Raw genomic sequence first — 20798 nt, 5'->3', positions numbered from 1 at the left:
TGGCCATAGTTGGCCAACATTGCAAACATAATCAACCTAAGACCCCCATCCCTTCCAACAATATATACCAACTCCGAGATCATACTACACTGGGGAATAGGACAAGTTTAAAAATGTTAAAAAAGTAGACTTTTCAAATGAACAAACTAAGAACACAATAAAGTAAAGAAAGAGGAGACTTTGGAGCAAGATACCCATAATAAAACCTTCTTTATTAATGTTAAGCACTCTCGTCCTTCAGTGAAATGGACTTATAAAAATGGTTCCTTTGCTTATCATATGTATCACAATACTTCCTGGTTGTTGGCCAACTATGGCCATTTATTGAATTATTTTATGATGTTAAAAGTTTTTGGTACTTTAACGTTTCATTCTTTCCCATTCGATTATATGCCATTTGCTGTAATCTGTTTTAGATGCATGAACATAGGCCCCTGCATGTTTGTATTAATAAGAATTATAGATAGGAGAAATATGAATCTAATATATTTAAGGAAAAACACATTTTCTAATAAATGGTTGCAGTATAAAAGCAATTTCAACAATTGGCTTAAGTATTGGTGACATTCAAAGGGGATCCAATGCCTGTCAGCCTGGGATGACATGCTCGATAAGCCACGATGCTTCACTAGGGACGGCTTGCACCTGTCACCCCTGGGCTTTTGGATATTGGCAAAGGCTCTTGCTACCCCCATAGTGCCTTTCTGAGGCAAGGCTCAAAAGACAAAACCACCTCCATAGGTATCACAAGGGATAAGAAACTAAGAGTAATGCTACTCAACGCCAGAAGTCTAAACCTCAAGATGCACAAACTCAAAACTCTCCTTAGCATGGAGAACATCAATATCTGTGCAGTAACATAAACCTGGTTCAAGGCTCCCGAGAGCACCCCACCACTACCAGGTTATACCTCATACCATGCTTTTTGGCCCCAAAACTTGGACCGAACCACAAACGGAGGGGGAGTATCAATATTCGTCAAAGATACCCACACCTCCAGGTTGGTGGCACAGCACGAAACATCAGAGACTATCCATGTGCAACTAACAGTGGGTAAAACTGCCTTCCAGTTTATAGCCTGCTACAGACCACCCTCCCAAACCCAGGAACCCCACTCGGCCTTCCTGAGAACACTGGAAAATTTGAAGGTCTCTCCAAACACCATTATATTGGGTGACTTCAACTACCCAAACATAGACTGGGAGCATTACTCTAGCTCCAACACCCTAGCCCAAAGGTTCCTAGAATTTATAAACTCAAATGCTATGGAACAACTTGTTACCACTCCCACAAGAGGGGAAAACATACTGGACCTGATCATCACCAACATGGGGACTCTATGCTCCAGACCAGAAGTGTATCCCTCATTGGTAAGATCAGACCATAAACTAATCTCACTGGATATTCACATCCCGACTCCACCCCCTGCCCTGAAAACCACAGTGAAAAACATCTCTAATGCAAATTTCACACTCCTCAAAACCGAGGTGGAATCCTTCAAAGCCCCCGGGCCTGTGGAAAATACGGCCCAGACCGCAGAATCCTTTATAAACACATTCTATGAACACCTTCAGGAATGCATGGATCATGCAATCCCAAATAAAACCAAGTCCCAATCCTCCAAAGGCAGACATCCTGTCTGGTGGACCCCAGCCATAAACAAACTATACAATAGAAGGAGGAAGCTACTACATGATAGAGCAAAATCCCAAAAAGGGAAGGCATCTCTGATCAGTATTAGCAAAAAACTACAGGCACTCATAAAATCGTCTAAGGCCAGCTTCGACAGAAAAATTGCACAGGACACTAAGGATAATCACAAGGCTTTCTTTAGTTATGTTAGCAACCTGAGTGGGAATTCCCAGATATGCTCAGAATTAGTCCAAAATGACAAAAAATACACCGAAGCCACAGACATTGCCAACATCCTAGCTGACAGGTTCAGCGCAAACTCCCCCCCCTCCTCACCAAAAGGGCAAATATCTATCCCAGCAGAGTGCTGCCCCCCTGACATCTCAGATGCTCAGGTAAGAGCTGCCCTCTCCAAAGCAAAAAACACAGCATCAATTGGACCAGACGGTGTCCCGGGCTTCGTCCTACATGAACTCCAAGAAGAGCTAAACCCAAACATAAAACTACTGTTCAATCTCAGCCTTACTACAGGATATGTACCCAAAGAGTGGCGTACAGCAACAGTGGTCCCTCTCCACAAAGGTGGTGCCTCAACGGATCCTGGAAACTTTCGCCCCATAAGCCTGACTAGCTTGGTCTGCAAAGCTATGAAAAGGATCATCATGGACCTCATAAATAAAGATATTGGGGACCTACAGAAACTGGATTCTACCCAGTTTGGCTTTGATAAGGGCTTTGATAAGGGCAGATCCTGCCTCTTAAACCTGGTTGATTTCTTTGAAACAGTCACTAAGGCCATTGACGAGGGGTAGGTGGTCCACACAGCCTACCTGGACCTCGCAAAAGCCTTCGATACAATACCCCACTCGGGCATTATAGATAAGCTCACCAGCTTAAATATAAACACCTATGTCACTAGATGGGTTGCAAACTGGCTCAAGGACAGAACCCACATGGTTAGAATTGCTGGAGCCATGTCAGACTCCAAACCAGTTACAAGTGGCATCCCACAAGGCTCAGTCCTGGGACCTCTCTTGTTCGGTATATATTTCTCAGAGATACAGGCCAACACGGAAGGACTGTGGCTGACCAAGTTTGCAGATGACTGCAAACTGGGCGCCATAATCGACACTCTAGCCGACACAAGCATCCTCCAAAATGGCCTCATAGAAACAGACAACTGGTGCTAGAGCCATGGCCTCAAGCTAAACACCAAAAAGTGTATAGTCATCCCCTTTGGCAAAAACAAAGTGCCCACAAATCTAGATCAGGGGAGGTCATCGTGCCTCTTTACTCATCCCTCATCAGGCCCATAATTGAGTACAATGCCCCTTTTGGGATGTACCTTACCAGCACCTGCAGCAACTGGAAAGACCCCAAAAGTACCTCACCAAGAGGATCAAAGGGCTCAAACAGATGCCATATGCTGCCCGGTTAAAGAAACTCCAGCTCTACTCAGTGACATACCGCCTGCTCAGAGGCAATCTGTGCCTGACGTATAAAGCTATGTCCAACCCGGAATTAATGGACATGCTGCACCTCAGAAAATCCAAATCCCATTGAGCTACGCGCTCGAGAGACTTGAACCTCAGCACTGAAATAAATAGGACATGCTGGAGGGACAGATTCATAACCCAGAGGCTCCCTTCACTCTGGAATAAAATCCCAGTCCAGGTTAGGCAGAGTCCCTCATTGACTCCCTTCAAGAGGAATCTTGATGAATGGATGGGAGATCGTAGGTTTACCCCGGGTATCACTTCTGTGTCACTGTTAGACAGAGGCACAGTATACTAACCTCGAAAAAGGGCATAGCAAAATTATTTTAAAATGGGTGCTGAAAGCCAAACACACTCTGGCTAGGCTTATAAATGCCCTTGGGCAGATAGCCTAGTATGAACCTATGAACCTATGAACCTATAATCATAATTTATGGCAAAACAGGAATCTCATCAAGGGCACATGATTAAGTTTTCTTAGTTAATAGCTGATGATTGGTTATTTGTAAATAAACTACAACTTTTAGAAGATATGCTAGCTGATAGAAAGCATCCATTTGGCCTTTTAAATGGAATAAGTAATGAGACAGTAGACAAAAGGAAAAGGAATTTTCAATCAATTTTGAAGTGTGCACAGAGTTCTGACATAAATAAGTATAAGGGCAAAAATTATTGTGATGAGCATTGAAAGACCATGATTTTGCCTTATAATGGTGTGAATAAAGAAATAACAATGGTTATGGCTGCAAAGAATAATAATAAGAACAGCAGAAAAGGTCATGGACACTTGTCTTCTTACCTTAGAGACGCTCTTTGAAATGAGATGTAAAAAGAGGTCCCGCAAAATGCTGAGTGACACTTTTCATTCAGCGTATGTATGGTTGGTTCACTAAACTTGCATCTGGTAGAAGGTTACACATTATCCACTGCAGGACCTCCAGATTCATCCAACTGCAATAAGACTCATTAATGCACCAAAACTATAAATTGATTGTTATACTCTCATTATTTCCCTTCTTTCCTACAGTAATTCTATTTATTTATTGCAGACTAAAATTAATATATTCTCATTCAAGTACAATTCTAATCACTTCCTTATGTGCAATATCACCCAATCTTACCCCTGTGTATAATGTACTTTTCTTTTCGTGTGTTAATCATTTAGTAGTCAGTGTTGTCCAGTGTCTATAAATAGTGTAGAAGCATGCACGTCAGCTACCTAGATATTTACTTTTGTACTATAGTTATTGTTTATTCTTTAATACCTATCATGTCTGTCTTTTTTGTTTATTTTCTACTCTAAAAGAGCTGACACTCAAAATTTTGTTTAGGTAGCGCTTGTGTTTCCTAAATGACAATAATGTTTCTTTGATTCTTTGATCTGTTACATTTGGAGCAGCAGGTTTAACTGGCACTTTCAGTACAGTGCCAAAATAAATTTTTAAAAGGGGTAATAACATGAAGGATCTTTTAGAAAGTTAAGACTGATACACCCCTGAAGAATGGTGCTGGTCTGAAAACATGTGGTATGTGTGGGCAACATAGCTTTATATTGGATGGTGTAGATACAACAGTTGAAAACTACCCCAGAGTTATTTAGTATAAAGAAAATTACAATTATGGTACCATTCAGGTGATTTATCTGGCAACTTGCTTGACCAGCCAGTCATTTTATGTAAAGTAGACTAAAAGGGTACTTCTCAAAATAATTTAGCATACATATGTTGCAAAGAAAAGGGATGTTACAAACTCCTTAAGTAAACATTCCCCATTATGTGATTGATTAAAAAAAGTTTTTTTTTATTTTAGAAAAAGTCCCAATTTAAGAGAGGAGGGTATTAGGGAGATAAATTAGAGGTAGGAGAGATATATTGACAGCTAATGCTTAATGCTATGCACAGTTCCTGGGTTAAATGACCACATTTCTATTAACAATGACCTATGTATGATGGCATCCAATTTAAGATAATCTTAATATTGTACAGCTAGTGTTTGCAGTTTTTACAACTGTTTTAGCAATAATGTTTTAGTGTTACTTATTGCTGTTTTGATAATAGGAAGTCAGTTGTTTTAAACATGCTCTGATGAAGTTTTTTGATATAAGCTGTAACAATGAAAGAGCTTAACAGGCATTAAATTATTTCATTGCATTTTGGATATTGCCATGTCTAAGGATGATTTGGGGTTTTGGTTATTCATGTTCTGCATCTTTTGATTTTGGTTTGAAATGGGATACGATAACTAATCCTTATAAAGATAGCTTTACTAAAGTTTAACCATATCACTTAAATGCTGCCAGTATGATACATGAATTGTAAACAGCCTATAACCTTTCTTATTTAAGCAGAGGTTATGGAGCTTAAATCTACACCACTGGCACCAAATATTGTCATGGTGTGGAGGAGTTATGGGCCTTCAGTCTCCCACCACTCCACCAAATAAATGTGCAAGGAGGTGCTCGGTGCTAAAAGCTTATGGAAAATATGCACTTCTGTTTCAGGTTAAGATTAATGCCTACTACATTCAAATACATTTTACAGTGTACAGCTGCAGAAATAACTGACATGGGAATTAATTTTTATCTAACATTATTACACAAAATAATAGTCAAACCCTCCTTTTCTTACTGCTTTCATTTGTAAACTTTTATTTTGAAAGAAATTATATGAAAATGCATTGCCAGTGTTGCATTATGTCATCTTACAGCCTGTAAAAATTTTGCCTAAGTTTAAAATTCAAATTCCAGTTTGGAAAATGTATGGATTATGATTATTCAGGTTAACAGATGAACTGTATATCATAATAACAGTTACAACTCATTTTCATGTTCCATTATTGAAAATGCAATGTTTGTGCTGTTTTTCTCTATCTGCTGGTTTAATTCTTCTATTTTCTATATCTTTATTAATGGAAAAATTAACTCCTACTAAATCATTTGCAAGTATTCTTGTGCATCGAGCAGGGAATTGAACAAATGATGATGGCACCCAGGAGTATACAGAAATAGTGGTAGATTGCTGCAGCCTCCTGCTTAGGGAGGTTGCCGGATTAAAATGATGTGAGAATTTAATAATGCATTGGGACAGACTTAAGACAATTTTTTCAAGTTGTAGGGAAAAGATGTCTTTGCATCTTATCCACTGTCTAGGGAAACTACCTGTCTACACAGGCCAAGTGCTGTCAAGTTCTACATTTCTATGAATAATTTTATAATTATAGCTATAGAAGTCTGGACATATTACTGTTGTGCTAGATCTCAAGATACCCTTAGTTTTTTGAGCTACCATGAGCATTTAAAAAAATGGCTTCCTTGTATTCTATGACATTATCCAAAAACGAGTCACAGATTAAAAGTAACAGATAAAAGTATAACTCAAAAACAAATTAAAAAGGAAATGTGTTTTGCCTGTCCCCATGTGGAGGGCTTTGCCCCCAGTCTGTTACTTATATATTCCAATGCCATAGTTGCACATCAGTTGGGAAAGTGAAAAAACACACTACAGCACACTGTTAGTTTATTCCACATAGACTAACATGGTTTCAAAAAAAAGCAATCAAGCAAAATTGTATAAGTTTCACTCAAAGAATGCTCCCTCACTGGAGTCTAAGTAAGTGTTAAAACATGTATTACAATATGTGGCAAATAGGCATTCACTGTGTAAGTAGGTCTTGACAGACATATTCTTACTAAATTTTCAGGACTATTGTACCTCTGATCTGCATATCTGTCTATCAGAGCTACTTTATGTATTTATTTATTACTGAGTTTACCTGCTTGCAGTCTAATCTATATTTAGTGTAACAAAGTTTGACGGCCCCTATTTGTCACCCTGCAAATAGAAGACCATTAAACAGCTCTAGCAATATGGGTCCAGGCTGCTTGCAGATATGCAAGCAGGCATAGCAAGTAACCTCCCAATAGTAGTCATCTTACTGAAGTCAGAGAAGTTTTCTACATAATTTTGTGCTTCAGGCATGGCATATTGTTACACTTCCAAACATATGCATTCTTCTAGTAGTTTCTACCAGGAGCTGTCACATTGCACCCTCACAGGCACTGTTGTACAGCTAGCTTCCAGTAAGTGACAGCTATACTGTGATAATCCATGACTTCTTCCCCGGAAATGAGAGCTGAACTCTGTCCCTTGAGCTTCCCAGTTTTCACCCACATCATCATTATCCATAACTTGATACCTAAGCCATACTATCATTAATACTAGCATTTGTGCAAGTGGGCTTACTATAACTTGAGGCTCTTTTAGTTCACTACTCCCGTTCTAAACAAATAATAATAAAGAGCAGAGTTATGTCATTTAGTATGCTGCATAGTGAAAACATTAAACTCATTGGTTAAAAACCCTAATCAGTACTTGCTATGACACAGAAAAACAATCACAATACATAATAATTATTATAATTATCAAAAATAATAATAAAGAGCAGAGTTATGTCATTTAGTATGCTGCATAGTGAAAACATTAAACTCATTGGTTAAAAACCCTAATCAGTACTTGCTATGACACAGAAAACAATCACAATACATAATAATTATTATAATTATCAAAAATAATAATAAAGAGCAGAGTTATGTCATTTAGTATGCTGCATAGTGAAAACATAAACTCATTGGTTAAAAACCCTAATCAGTATTTGCTATGACATTGAAAACAATCACAATACATTTTAAAACATGAATAGGAAAGATCAGTTAGAAAGAAAAGGACTACAATTTGCAAATGTAGCTTGTTAGAGGAAGAATATTAACTTGAAACTTGGGAGAACTGTTTAAGCACTAATTCATGTAATATGCAGTTTGGCCAGATGATCATTTTTGTTCAGAACTCATAGCATTTCTCTGGTGTGATTCAATCTAACACAGGTATAGAATTTGTGACAGCACCTCTGAAACAGTTCAACAAAAACAATCTAAAATAATTTATTTACAGGAGTTTCTCTGTCTTGACAGGTTTTAAAGCTATTACAGCCCTTGTCTGCTATACAACCATTAGCTCTTATTAAAGTTCATAACTATTTTACTATCACTTTCCACCAACATTCTGCAACTAAGACAGGTGACTCTGTGAACATACCTGCCACATGCTGCAACACTGAACTGGTTATCCAAAATTGTCACCACTCTGGGTAGCTTCACTTTGGTCTCAAATTTTGGCAACACTGCAATACAAAAAATAAAACTCATTAGTTTTCAGAAAGCAGATTCAGAAGTCTGCGGAGACCAGTGTATCTGATAATTACTTACATTCCTTTCCACACAAAACAGAATTTTTTCACTGACACTCAGAAATCAGAAAAGTGAAGTCTGCCTGTGCTTAGGAGACAGGGTTGTCTTTATGAAAATCTCAGATACATAACTATATATATTGCTTGTCCTTTGACTAGTGAAATTGCTCTTAGATGAGAGGACTTCCTTCATTTATGTATGTATTTGTTTGATTGTTTGCTTTTTTGTTTGTTTGTTTTTCTGAACCACAGTTTTAGCCAGCATTCCACAACTTTTTTTTAAACATTATACAGAAAAGTGAGTTCTGATAATAGCTAGTTCTTCTGCATATTTCATTATACACTGCAAGCAATAATATTTCACGCTGGAGCTAAATATTTTATAAATACATTTTTAGAACAAATAGCAAACTAATGAGCTCTTGTTTCCTTTGCCACAACTGCACCCAAGAATGTGCATGTAAAGCCATCAGACTAGTCAACAGCATCACACATCTTACTGAAACAGCTGCTTTCATTTCTCTTCTGTAAACAGTTAAGCATCAAAAGGTCTGTTATGAAAATGTTCCTATATTTTTCTTTTTAGGAGATGCAAGTGATGCAATGCTTGCTCATTTCCTGCCCAGAAAATTCTCATTCTTCTACATATCCTTGACTGTCCCTCTATTTATACAGCCCGCAGACCAAAGGTAATTAAAATTTTTAATTACCATATTCTTCTAAACTGAAATATGATGAAATATCAGATTGTGCTGGTCTTTTCACACCAATACTGTACTGTCCCATCATTGGCTCAGCTGTCAGTTCGAATGCAAGATCTACAATGCCTTGCTGGGACTCCACATTCCGCCACTGCATTATCCTGTTCCTTTGAGGATCCTGTAAGTAAACATAACATCACTTAAATTAGTTTCCTATGAGACTCACAAAAAATGGCTGAAACTCTGAAATTAGCATCCTAGATAGGATACTGTACATAATATGATTTGGAGATAAACAACCATTGCAAAAATGAGTAAAGCAGCCATCAACAGAATATTGCATTCCTTTATACTATAGCTTTATAGCTAAGTTGACTAAGATAGGAGGGCAGAGAGCAGTCTAAGTGTAAACATTTAATAACTGTGTCTGAAAGAAACAAAGTAACACACTGTGTGCCATTAAAATTGTCAGTGATGTATTTTAGGCTCAGCTAGTAGCAAGAAGTGAACAAAAGTTATTTCCTTGCCATGGCATTAGATCTGAATGAAGATGGTCCATTGTTGTCAACAGTAGAACTAATACTGCTTAAGTCGCTCAGCCTCTGAAACGTTTCTATATTACTAGCCATTTCCCTTCTTCTGCAATTGTCTGCAAAACAGCTTCATCTCTAGATCTTGCTGACCTTTATTCCTAAGGCTAAGAAATTTGAGGCGTCAGTGGCAATGCTTTCAAGGCCATCAACACAGATGGCACAGTCAAAACTGAAAGAGTTAGCTTAAGTGGTTGTTAACGGTCTCAACACTGATACCACACCCAATATTAACAAATCTGTCAATGTCTGTGTGAAAGTCGGGTGGTTCAGCTATGGCCTTCTTGGGAATGGGAAGAGGGTCGAAGTGCTAAACAGAAGATTTTGTTGAAACTCTTAAGTATTTGCAGAGTGTCTCTACCTACCATGGTACCAGTGGGAGAAAACAGAAGAGACATATTTTGCAGGACAACCAAAAAGGCATCCATGAGCTTCTCATAATCAATCTTTGAAAAATGTATTATATAGACTTTTCTAATAATGGTCATGCTTTCAGTCCTAATAAGTTTAATGAGAGACTTTTCTGTTAATACCTTGACTAGTAACTTAGATATGTCATCAGAAGAATGAATAGAAGTCAATAGATCTTGAGTCTGAAGCATTTTATCTTTTTTGACCTGGAAATGATTCCCTGACCTTGTCAGTCTTATGCTTCTCTGTTTGTCATTGTTCTTATGTTCAGGAGAATCATCCCTAATAGCCATGGGCTTGTCTCTTCAAGTTAAGGGTACCACTCTGAGGCTGTGCCTGAGGACTAAGCTCCACTCACTGCAAGCACAAATCCTTGTTCCATTATAAACCTCTTCTGTTTGTTGTTTTTATCTCTAGCAGTAATACATGTAAAATCAGTGGAAATATCAAAAGCAGCAAAATAAATGCTTTTCACCTAAGCAATAAACATACAGTTAAAGTTTATTTCAGGACAGAATTCTATGCCCACATACTGCTTAAAAGCTTTGCTATTCATTTCAGGTAAAGACTTGTAGACATGGTTAACAATAGAAAACCAAGCAGTAATAAAAAATTGTAAACAACTACTAACAAGAACATCACAGTAGTCAATTAATAAGCATTACTGAAAATAAGCCAAAGGAAAACAAAAAAAAAACATGCCTATGAGGGTGACATTTAGAATAGTAAAACTTCTAAGAAAAAAAAATGAATGGGCTGAAAAGAAAAAAAAATGAATGGGCTGACAGAAAACGTCTGAACCTCTTGCCTATCCTGTATCCTTCTTAATTAACTGATCCATTTCTGGATCCTATGTCCCCACTGTATGGAAGAATTTCTTTACTCTACCCAATCACAAAGGGGGCAACTCCTCAGACATATCCAACTTCAGACCGATAGCCATACTCTCTCCACTCTCAAAAATCCTAGAGAAATGTATTCACAAGCAGGTAATGCATTACTTTCACCAGGAAAACCTTCTCACACCCGCACAGCATAGTTTCCATCCCAAGCATAGTACAACTACTCATATCATTCATCAACATAGTCTCCCTAGCTCGTGATAACAATAAACTTGTCTCATGCCTATTCCTTGACCTTTCTAAAGCCTTTGACACTGTATCTCACCCACTCCTTCAAGATAAACTCACTAACTTACATTTCTCTCCCCTACTATCTCCTAGTTCTCCAGCTATCTCTCTACCCACCAGCAATCAGTTAAATGGCTCTCTGCACTATCCTCCCCTCTCACTGTACAAATGGGAGTCATCCAAGGGTCCATACTTGGACCACTACTCTTTAATATTTTCACCAACATGCTCTATTCTTCTTGTCCCCAGTCATCTCTTGTGCAGTATGCTGTTGACTCAACTGTTATAACCATTGCTATCAACCCAACTGACCTCCACTCAACTACCCAGGCATCCTTCCACACCATTGAGACTTGGCTTAGTGATAACAAACTAATGCTTAATCCAAAAAAAACTAAGCTCCTACTCTTCCTCCCTAAAAACATCACCACACTCAAAAGTACATTTACCATCTTATTCTGCAACAACACTATCATCTCAGCTGAATCTAGTACTAAATTGTTAGATGTTACAATAGATGATCAGCTTAAGTTTGATCTCCATATTACTAACTCGGTAAAAAGAACTCATCAGAAACTTGGACACCTTTTCCGTAGCAAGAAATACTTAACTAACACTGCCCAAATAACTCTCTCCCAGGCTTTATTACTCCCAACACTCCTGTACAGCTGCCACATATTCACAAACCTAAATTCTACACTTATTTCCAAGCTTGAAACTACCTATAATAAGATTGCCAGATTTGCAGCTAACCAAACCTACAAGTCACACCACTGCTTAGCACTACAGCAACTAGACTGGCTAGAATTCCCTCAGCTGCTCCAGCTATACCAACTACAAATCATCCACTCTGTCCTCTATCTACCCTCCTTCTGCCCCAGCCTCTCCACTATCATATCCAAATATTCCCTGCTAGAATTCTATGCAGCTCAAATTAAGAATTATTAGACATCTACAAACCCAAAACCAAAATAGGCTGACCTCTATAACTATAACCCAGTTACATCCTGGAACCAACTCCCCTTGGAAATAAAATCCCTCCAGCATAGCAAATGTTTCAAATTAGCCACAAGAAAATACCTAAAAACAAAGTGGTCTTGCTACTGTGGCCAACCACCCTGAAACCACCATCCTTTCTCCTATTTCACCACCTCACTCTTAATGTATCTCTAACACTATTCCCCTGCCTCTTCTTCCTCTTCCCTTCTTCTATCTCCAACCACTCTTAATTCTTACAGTCTCAAAACAACCTACCTGTCTAGTCTGTCTCCTATACTCTACCTCCCCTACATCTCCTACTAGCCATTCTTACTTTTCTTTCTTGTTTCCAAACCCCTATACAACTAGATCCTACCCACTTTAAATAAGCATCTGCCTAACTATTAACTCATTTTGCTCTAAGCAGCTTAAATAATAGTGTAACTAGTCACATTTTCTTCTGCTAATTGTTTAAATCCTTGTTTGTAACAACTCACATACTTGTTTGCCAATTGTTAATACTCTGTATAATTGAATTGCCTAAGGAGTTTTTTTTCTCTCCAGGTCTCTGCTTGTAGGATCCTATAGCTGATTGTTACTACTATGTTACTAAAATTTAATACATTGTATTCTAGTCCTGAGGAGCTTTTCTCTCCGGGTCTCTGCTGAAAATGAGCCAAAAGCTCAGCCACACTAACCAGGTTAACAAATGTAAAATAAAATAAAATAAATAAATAAATAAATAAATAAATAAAAGTTGCCTGGAATCATATGAAGATGAAAACAAGTAAAAATAAAGCAAATCTGGTAAAAAAAAAAAGAAAAAGAAAAAGAAACTGTGAAAATGTGCACTCAGAGTAGGCAGATTTTTGAAAAGTACCTTGGGGCCATTTCCTTGATTTATCTCTTTCCACATAGCAACAGATATATCACAATAAAGTTGCTTGCTGAGCATTATAGGTGCAAAGGGTGAGGAGCTAGGAGCCTGACAAATATCAACTGTCTAATAGAACTAGTTCTACTGTTGACAAAGAGGGACCTCCTCATAAAATATTTTCATTTTCTTCAAGCTTTGAGCTATTTAGTACTGTGTGGGGAATGCAAAGTTATGAGGGGAAGAGTTTATCCCCTTGCAGGAATGAGAATGTTTTTGCCCTTTGTGCAATGGGCCTCAGATGAACAAATCAAAACGGGGATGTTACCTCCACATACAGACCATTCACCAGTGGAGTCCGCCAAGGTTCTGTGCTAGAACCTCTCATGTTTCGCATCTACTTTTCTGAATTAAATCCAGTACCAAAGTGCTCTGGCTAACTAAGTTTGCAGAAGACGGCAAGCTAGGTGTAGTCATTTAATCCCCAAATGACATAGCCATCCTGCAGGAAAGTTTGTCCCAAATAAATAACTGGTGCTAAAGTCATGGACTGAAAGTAAGTGCCAAAAACTGCATTATTGTATCTTCCAAGTCATCTATAGCAGGGAACTACCACATTAACAATATGCTTGAAAGAGTTGGCCCATTTGTTCGAGATTTTTGGAATCTATGTGGACAGTGACCTAAGTTTTGACCATATGTCTATTGTTGTAAGAAAGTCCTTCTGTATTGAACAGCTTATAAAAAAGGGTTGTGTCTAGATCTAGGGATGTCATTGTCTACCTTTATTCAGCCCTCATCCATCCAATCATTGACTATATAATAACCCTTTTGCATATATATGTCCGGACACATGCAGCAACTGGAAAGCCCAATTGAGATACCTTACTAAAAGGTTACAAGGCCTAAACAACATGTTGTACATGAACTGACTCAAAGCCCTATCACTATACTCGGTATCTTACAGACTGTTAAGATGCAACCTGTGTCTAGCACACAAGGCATCTTTAGATTCAATACTGATGGATTTACTGCAGATAAGCATGTCAAATGGCATCAGAAATATTCAGTTAAGGCACTAAACCTCTTTTGCAACATCAACAGAACAGTTTAGAGGGACAGGAATATCTTGTAGAGGATACTGCTGTTCTAGAACAAACTCCCCATCTACAGAAAACAAAGCTCATCCTTGACTATATTCAAGCATGACTTGGATCTGTGGAATGGAAACAGAACATTTACTCCGGACTGGCCCCTGTACTACTAATGGACAGAGGCAGCTCCTAAATGCTTTTTTCCCATTCAGGATTCTCCTCAGATTATCTATAGCATGGTCCCAGTTATTCTCATTCGGGATAATACATACTTGTCTTCCATGGGGATGAGAATGGCCAAACTCTAACCAAATGTAATAGGTTAATTCATACACAAAATGGAAACTGGCTCAGCTTAAAATGGCCCACAGAGACAGCTAGAATAGTACTTACCTATGAACTGTAACAGTAATATTTAATTGTGGTACTTTATATATTACATTTATCTGTAAAAGGACTTTTGACAAAGAAACATCTGCATGACCAACAAGTAATAGTTCTTGACAGAGTAAGCTTATAAGACAAATAATGGACCACGCAGGGGTGTTGTATGGTATTATGCCTCACCATATCTAGAACATTCCTTACTTCCTCATAAATCCCACCCTGCAGAGTAATTGAACAAGGAGGATGGGCTATCTGATAAATCTTTTTGTATTTATTTGATTTTTTGATGAGTACACAGATTATTTTTCTGCTTTTGATGTAAAATTGTACTCTTGCCTGATATTTCAAAATTGCTTTACAGTAGGGACAGGCTTTGTCCCTACTGAATGGCGCACTGCTACAGTCATCCCTCTCCATAAAGGGGGAGTGACTACAGACCCTGGAAATTATTGCCCCATTAGCCTGATGGGTCTGATATATAAGGCTATGGAGTGCATCATCATGGACCTAATTAACAAGGACATAGGGACTCTCCAAACTCTAGATCCCACGCAATTTGTTTTTGTGAAAGGTAGATCATGCCTGCTCAACCTGGTTGACTTCTTTGAGTCAGTCACCAGAGCTGTGAATGAGGGAAAGGCAGATCATACAGCCTACCTGGATCTGGCCAAGGCCTTTGATATCAACCCCTATATCACTAGGTGGGTTGCAAACTGACTCACAGATAGAACCCACAGTGTGAAAGTAGCAGACTCCAAGTTAGACTGCCGACTAGTCATGAGTGGAGTCCCACTAGGATTGATCCTGGGACCTCTCTTGTTTGGCATCTACTTACTCAGAAGTCCAGGCCAACAGTAAGGGACTCTGGCTGACCAAGTTCGCAGATGACTGCAAGCTGGGAGCCATTATTAACTCTCCAAGTGATACAGACATCCTACAGAAAGGCCTCACTGAGACCAACGACTGGTGTCAAAACCATGGCCTTAAGTTTAATGGCAAAAAATGTGTCATCATCCTCTTTGGGAAAAATTCAGTTCCCACTAATTACACCATCGATGGGAGCCAACTGAACACTGAAGGCATTATAAGAGATCTGGGGACACAGGTTGGCAGCAACCTTTCCTTTGACCACCACATTGCCACTGTGGTCAGAAAGTCCTTCTATGTGGCATATCTCATTACCAAGGATTTTGCATCCAGGAAGAAACAGGTCATCATCTCTCTCTACTCTTACCTCATTAGGCCAATCATCGAGTTTAATGCACCATTTGGCATGTACCGCACTAGACACATGCAACAGCTGTAAAGGCCACAAAAAAAACTCCAGCTATTCTCCATCTCATATCGTCTACTAAGAGGTGATCTCTGCTTGACTTACAAAGCCATGTCTGACCCAGCTCTGTTAGAAATGCTACATCTAAAGAAATCCCAATCCCTCAGCACCACATGCTCCAGAAACCTCAACCTCATTACCACAATCAACAGAACATGCTGGAGGGACAGATTCATAACCAAGAGACTCCCCATGCTCAGGAATAGACTTCCCATGCATGTCAAGCAGAGTACTTCACTGGCCCTCTTCAACAGAACTCTTGATGAGTCGATGGGAAATAAAAAGTTCACCCAGGGGATCACTCCAGTGACTCTGCTTGATAGAGACACTGGGAACTAACATTGGGTGGCACGATGCCAGGCCACTTCTATGGGCTAGGCTTGTAAAGGCTCCAGGGGCATTAGCCTAGTACACACCTATGAACCTATATAACTAAAACACACAAACATTCACTCACACACAAACACACACACACACACACACACACACACACACACACACACACACACACGCACACACACACACACACACACACTCTCTCTTTCTCACACACAATCATATATGCACAGAGTATATGTACGCAGCCTTTCTTGACTGTGTACAGCTCAGATGTCTTATTGTGAATGAAGAAATACAAAAATAATAGCACTAGTCATTTATCATTTATTACATGTCATTGTCATCACTTGGTGGTGCAGTGGTTAGCGTAGTCACCTCACAGCAAGAGGTTCTTTGGTTCAATTCTTGGCTGGAGTTCCTTCTGTGCGGAGTCTGCATGTCTTCCCTGTGGCTGAGTGAGCCTAAAGACATGTGTGCATGTGAGTGTGCCTTCTGTGAAGGCTGGGCATTGGGCTGGCAACTCAGCACCATAAAAATCCACTGCCAATCAATCTGTGGATGGGTGATCTGTTGTGGAGACCCCTAACCAGGAAAAGCCGAAAGACATTGCTTTGTATATGTCATTGTTATCACTTGCATGTACTGCAAGGCATTAAAAATCTCCCTCAAAACAAAGCCGCACACAGAAACACGTTGATACACACACACACATACACACACACACACACACACACACACACACACACACACACACACACACACACACACACACACACACACACAATCGCGCACGAGCGCACACACACACACACACACACACACACACACACACACACACACACTCACACGGTCATGTCCTTGTAGCTGTTACTACATTTACTTGATTACATTGGTTTATTTATGTCTTTTGCTATTTATTTAACATCCACACTCACTAGCCACACCTTGCTAAGTCAGGAGAAAAGGAAAATACAGGTCCTTGTAGCAAGTATACAGATATTTTCATTAGATACTCAGATTTTATTTATTTCCCTACTCATTAAACATTGGCTTTCTGGACTCCTTGGTTAATGGGGGGGGGGAGGAAAAGCAGTGACAGCAACAGGTTCCTTTTCTTGCCAGGGCACAACTGGCAGACAGTAGCTGGCTGGTGGGACACATAGGGCTTGAAAAAATACTAAAACACAATACCAATAATGCTTGCATACATGATACATCACAACTTAACCATAATCCACTGTCAAAACAAAAGACAATTTCCCCATGAAAAAACTGTGAATGCCATAATCTTACATATTCTGTCCATAATACAGAAAAAACTACTTGTCATGTTCAAGGATTATAGTTTGCATGAAACATTGATTTGCTACAGTGTAATGAGTCAGGGGTGTAGCTACGATTACAACAGATGTAGGAAAATGTCATGCACAAAGCCATTTGTGCCTTAGAAACCCAAATTCTAGAACATAAAGTTGAATTTCTGTGCTGAATTGTAAGGAAATTATTTCTAAATGAATACAGCACATTTTGCCAACATTCAAAATATAAAATGCATATCTTCCCAATACAACACTGGTGAATAGCAGATTAACTTAAATGTCATAAAACCGATTAGTTAACAGCTCTTGGATTGGTATAATAGATTTTACACCTCAGGAAGAAGGTGGGACAGTGTCAGCATGTGGACAAAAACACTGAAAGCCCTAAAACATGCAGTTCAGCTAGTTTATTCTGTTGAAAATCTATAACTATTGTTACGGAGGTAAGAGCTGCTATAAGAACATAAATCAGAGTAATTTAAGCAAAACATGAAAATGAAAATAGGTTCCGGAAGCTGTGCAAGATGCCTGTGATTCACACTAATCCCATTCTATTTACATGGACGTTTAAAAAAATGATTTCCTTATGTCTAGCATGACAGGCTTAAAGGGGGCTTGAAGGAGATTCTAGAAAAAAAAACTCCAAGCTCAATTTACAGAGGCAAGTTCACTGAGATATAATCTAGAAAGGAAGCTCACACTGTGGTTAAACTGTGGACTTTATACTTCTTAAAACGTCTTTAATATCCCCAGGCTCTATTAGCTTGACAGAGCAAACACTTATTTAGAACACAGCATTTTCCTTTTACAATATTTATAAGGCAAAACAGTTATACAGCAGTTATAATTTATTGTAATTTATTGTAATACATAGGTTCATAGGTTGGTACTAGGCCATCGGCCTAGGGCCTATACAAGCCTAGCCATAACAATTCCCTGGCTATTTCTTCCCACACTATTTACTTCCCTGGACCCCTGTCTAGCAGGGCAACTGACATGATCCCTGGGGTGAATTTCCTTTCTCCCATCCAATCATCAAGGTTCCTTTTGAAGAGGGCCAAAGAGGTGCTCTGCTTGACATGTATGGGCAGTCTATTCCAGAGTCTGGGGAGTCTCTGGGTCAGGAACCTATCTCTCCAGCATGTTTTGTTTATTGTGATGCCAAGGTTTAGATCCCTGGAGCGTGTGGCTCTGAGGGATTGGGATTTCTTTAAGTGTAGCATGTCCAACAGCTCTGGGTTTGACATGGCCTTGTATGTTAAGGAGAGATCACCTCGGAGTAGATGATATGCAACAGAGTATAGCTGGAGTTTTTTAAGGCAGTCAGCATAGGGCATCTGCTTTAGGCCTGTGATTCTTTTAGTGAAGTATTTCTGTGGCCTTTCCAGTTGTTGCAGATGTCTTGAGAGGTACATACCAAATGGAGCGTTGTATTCTATAATGGGTCTAATGAGGGATGAGTACAGTGGGACAAAGATCTCCTTTTTTTCTGGATGAAAAGCCCTTAGTGATGAGGTGTGCCACATAGAAGGATTTCCTGACTGTTGTGGCAATGTGGTTATTGAAGGTGAGACCACTGTCCACATGTGTCCCTAAGTCTCTTATCACACTTTCATATTTAGTGTACTGCCACCTATGTGGTAATTCACAGGTACATGTTTTTTCCCAAAGGGGATAACTACACATTTCTTGGCATTGAGCTTGAGCCCATGGCTCTGGCACCAAGCATCTGTTTCTGTAAGGCCCTATCAACATCATTTGGGGATTCAATAATGGCTCCCAGTTTGCAGTCATCTGCGAACTTTGTTAGCCAGAGTCCCTTAGTGTTGGCCTGTACTTCAGAGAAGTAGATGCTAAACAAGAGAGGTCCCAGGACCGAACCCTGAGGTACTCCACTTGTCACTTGTCTGGAGCTGGATTTGGAGTCAGCTACTTTTACAGTGTGGGTTCTGTCAGTAAGCCAGTTGGCAACCCATAATGCCCAGCTTAGTAAGTTTATCTATGATTCCAGAGTGGTGGATGGTGTCAAAGGCCTTGGTGAGGTCCAGATAGGCTGTGTGGACTGCCTTACCTTCGTCCTCAGCTCTGGAGACTGATTCGAAGAAGTCAATCAGGTTCAGGAGACAAGATCGGCCCTTCACGAACCCAAACTGGGTGGGGTCCAGTGTTTTAAGGTTGCCAATGTCTTTGTTTATAAGTTCCATGATAATACATTCCATGGCCTTGCAGATCAGGCTCGTCAGACTGATGGGTCAGTAGTTCCTGGGATCCAAGGTAGATCCCCCCTTGTGGTGTGGGATAACTGTAGCTGTGCACCACTCAGTGGGCATGAAGCCTGAGGTGAGAGTATGATTAAACATGACACTTAGGTGAGGTGTCAGTTCATTTTGCAGTTCATTGATTGTAATATCTTGTTTTACTACACACCTACCTCTCAAACATTTGAGACTTGAGAGTAACTTGAAAAAGTCAAGGATCCTCCCCAAAAAAGCTAATTATTCTCATATTCTCTTTTAGCACCTCTAATTTCAAATTCCCATCTCAGTTATTACTTCATTCTACCTACTATATTGCTAATACTTTGATCTTTGATCCACATGCACCTGTGTATACATGCACATGTCAATTACGTATATGGCTGTATACTCTGGATATTTGCTTGAGATCAAAGATCAAGTGATTGAATGCATTTCCAAATAATGGCCTAGAAATGCATCTCAGCTCATTGATGTCAGCACCGTATAGTGCAACTCCCCTCTGCCCTCTAAACTTAGCTCAAAAATAAGAAGCAAAGGATAACATCAAAAACAGTTTTGAAACGTTTCTCTTATATACCTAGAAAGTTCATATTACATTATCAAGCATTTTCTGAAGGATACAAAATCTAAAACTCATGTGCCTGCCATTATTATGTGACTGCAATCTGCAACAATTTGCCAGAAGACATAAATTTTACAATGAACAGACCAAAATACATTTCAGTGTCTTTGCTCAAGAATTCTGGACAAGGACAAAGGAATGGGGGACATATTTTAAATATTATTTTATACATTTGTTAACCCTGTAAGCTCAATGGGCAAAGTTTCCCTTATAAGAAGTGACCCAAAAGCACTTTCAAATTTAGAAAAGTGCTCAAACTCGCAAAGTAGGCAAATGGAGGTGAAATAATTCAAACAACCTACTTTTAACTACAAGAAGCAGTTTGTTAACATAAGTGGCAGACAACACCAAATCACGTAAAATGTTAACAGAACAATAAGGGTTGTATGGACA

This window comes from Protopterus annectens, chromosome 8.part0 (assembly GCF_019279795.1).
Source record: "Protopterus annectens isolate FY-2018-M chromosome 8.part0, PAN1.0, whole genome shotgun sequence".
NCBI lineage: Eukaryota > Metazoa > Chordata > Ceratodontiformes > Protopteridae > Protopterus > Protopterus annectens.
The sequence above is the reverse complement of the archived record's forward strand: the minus strand, read 5'-3'. Positions refer to the sequence as shown.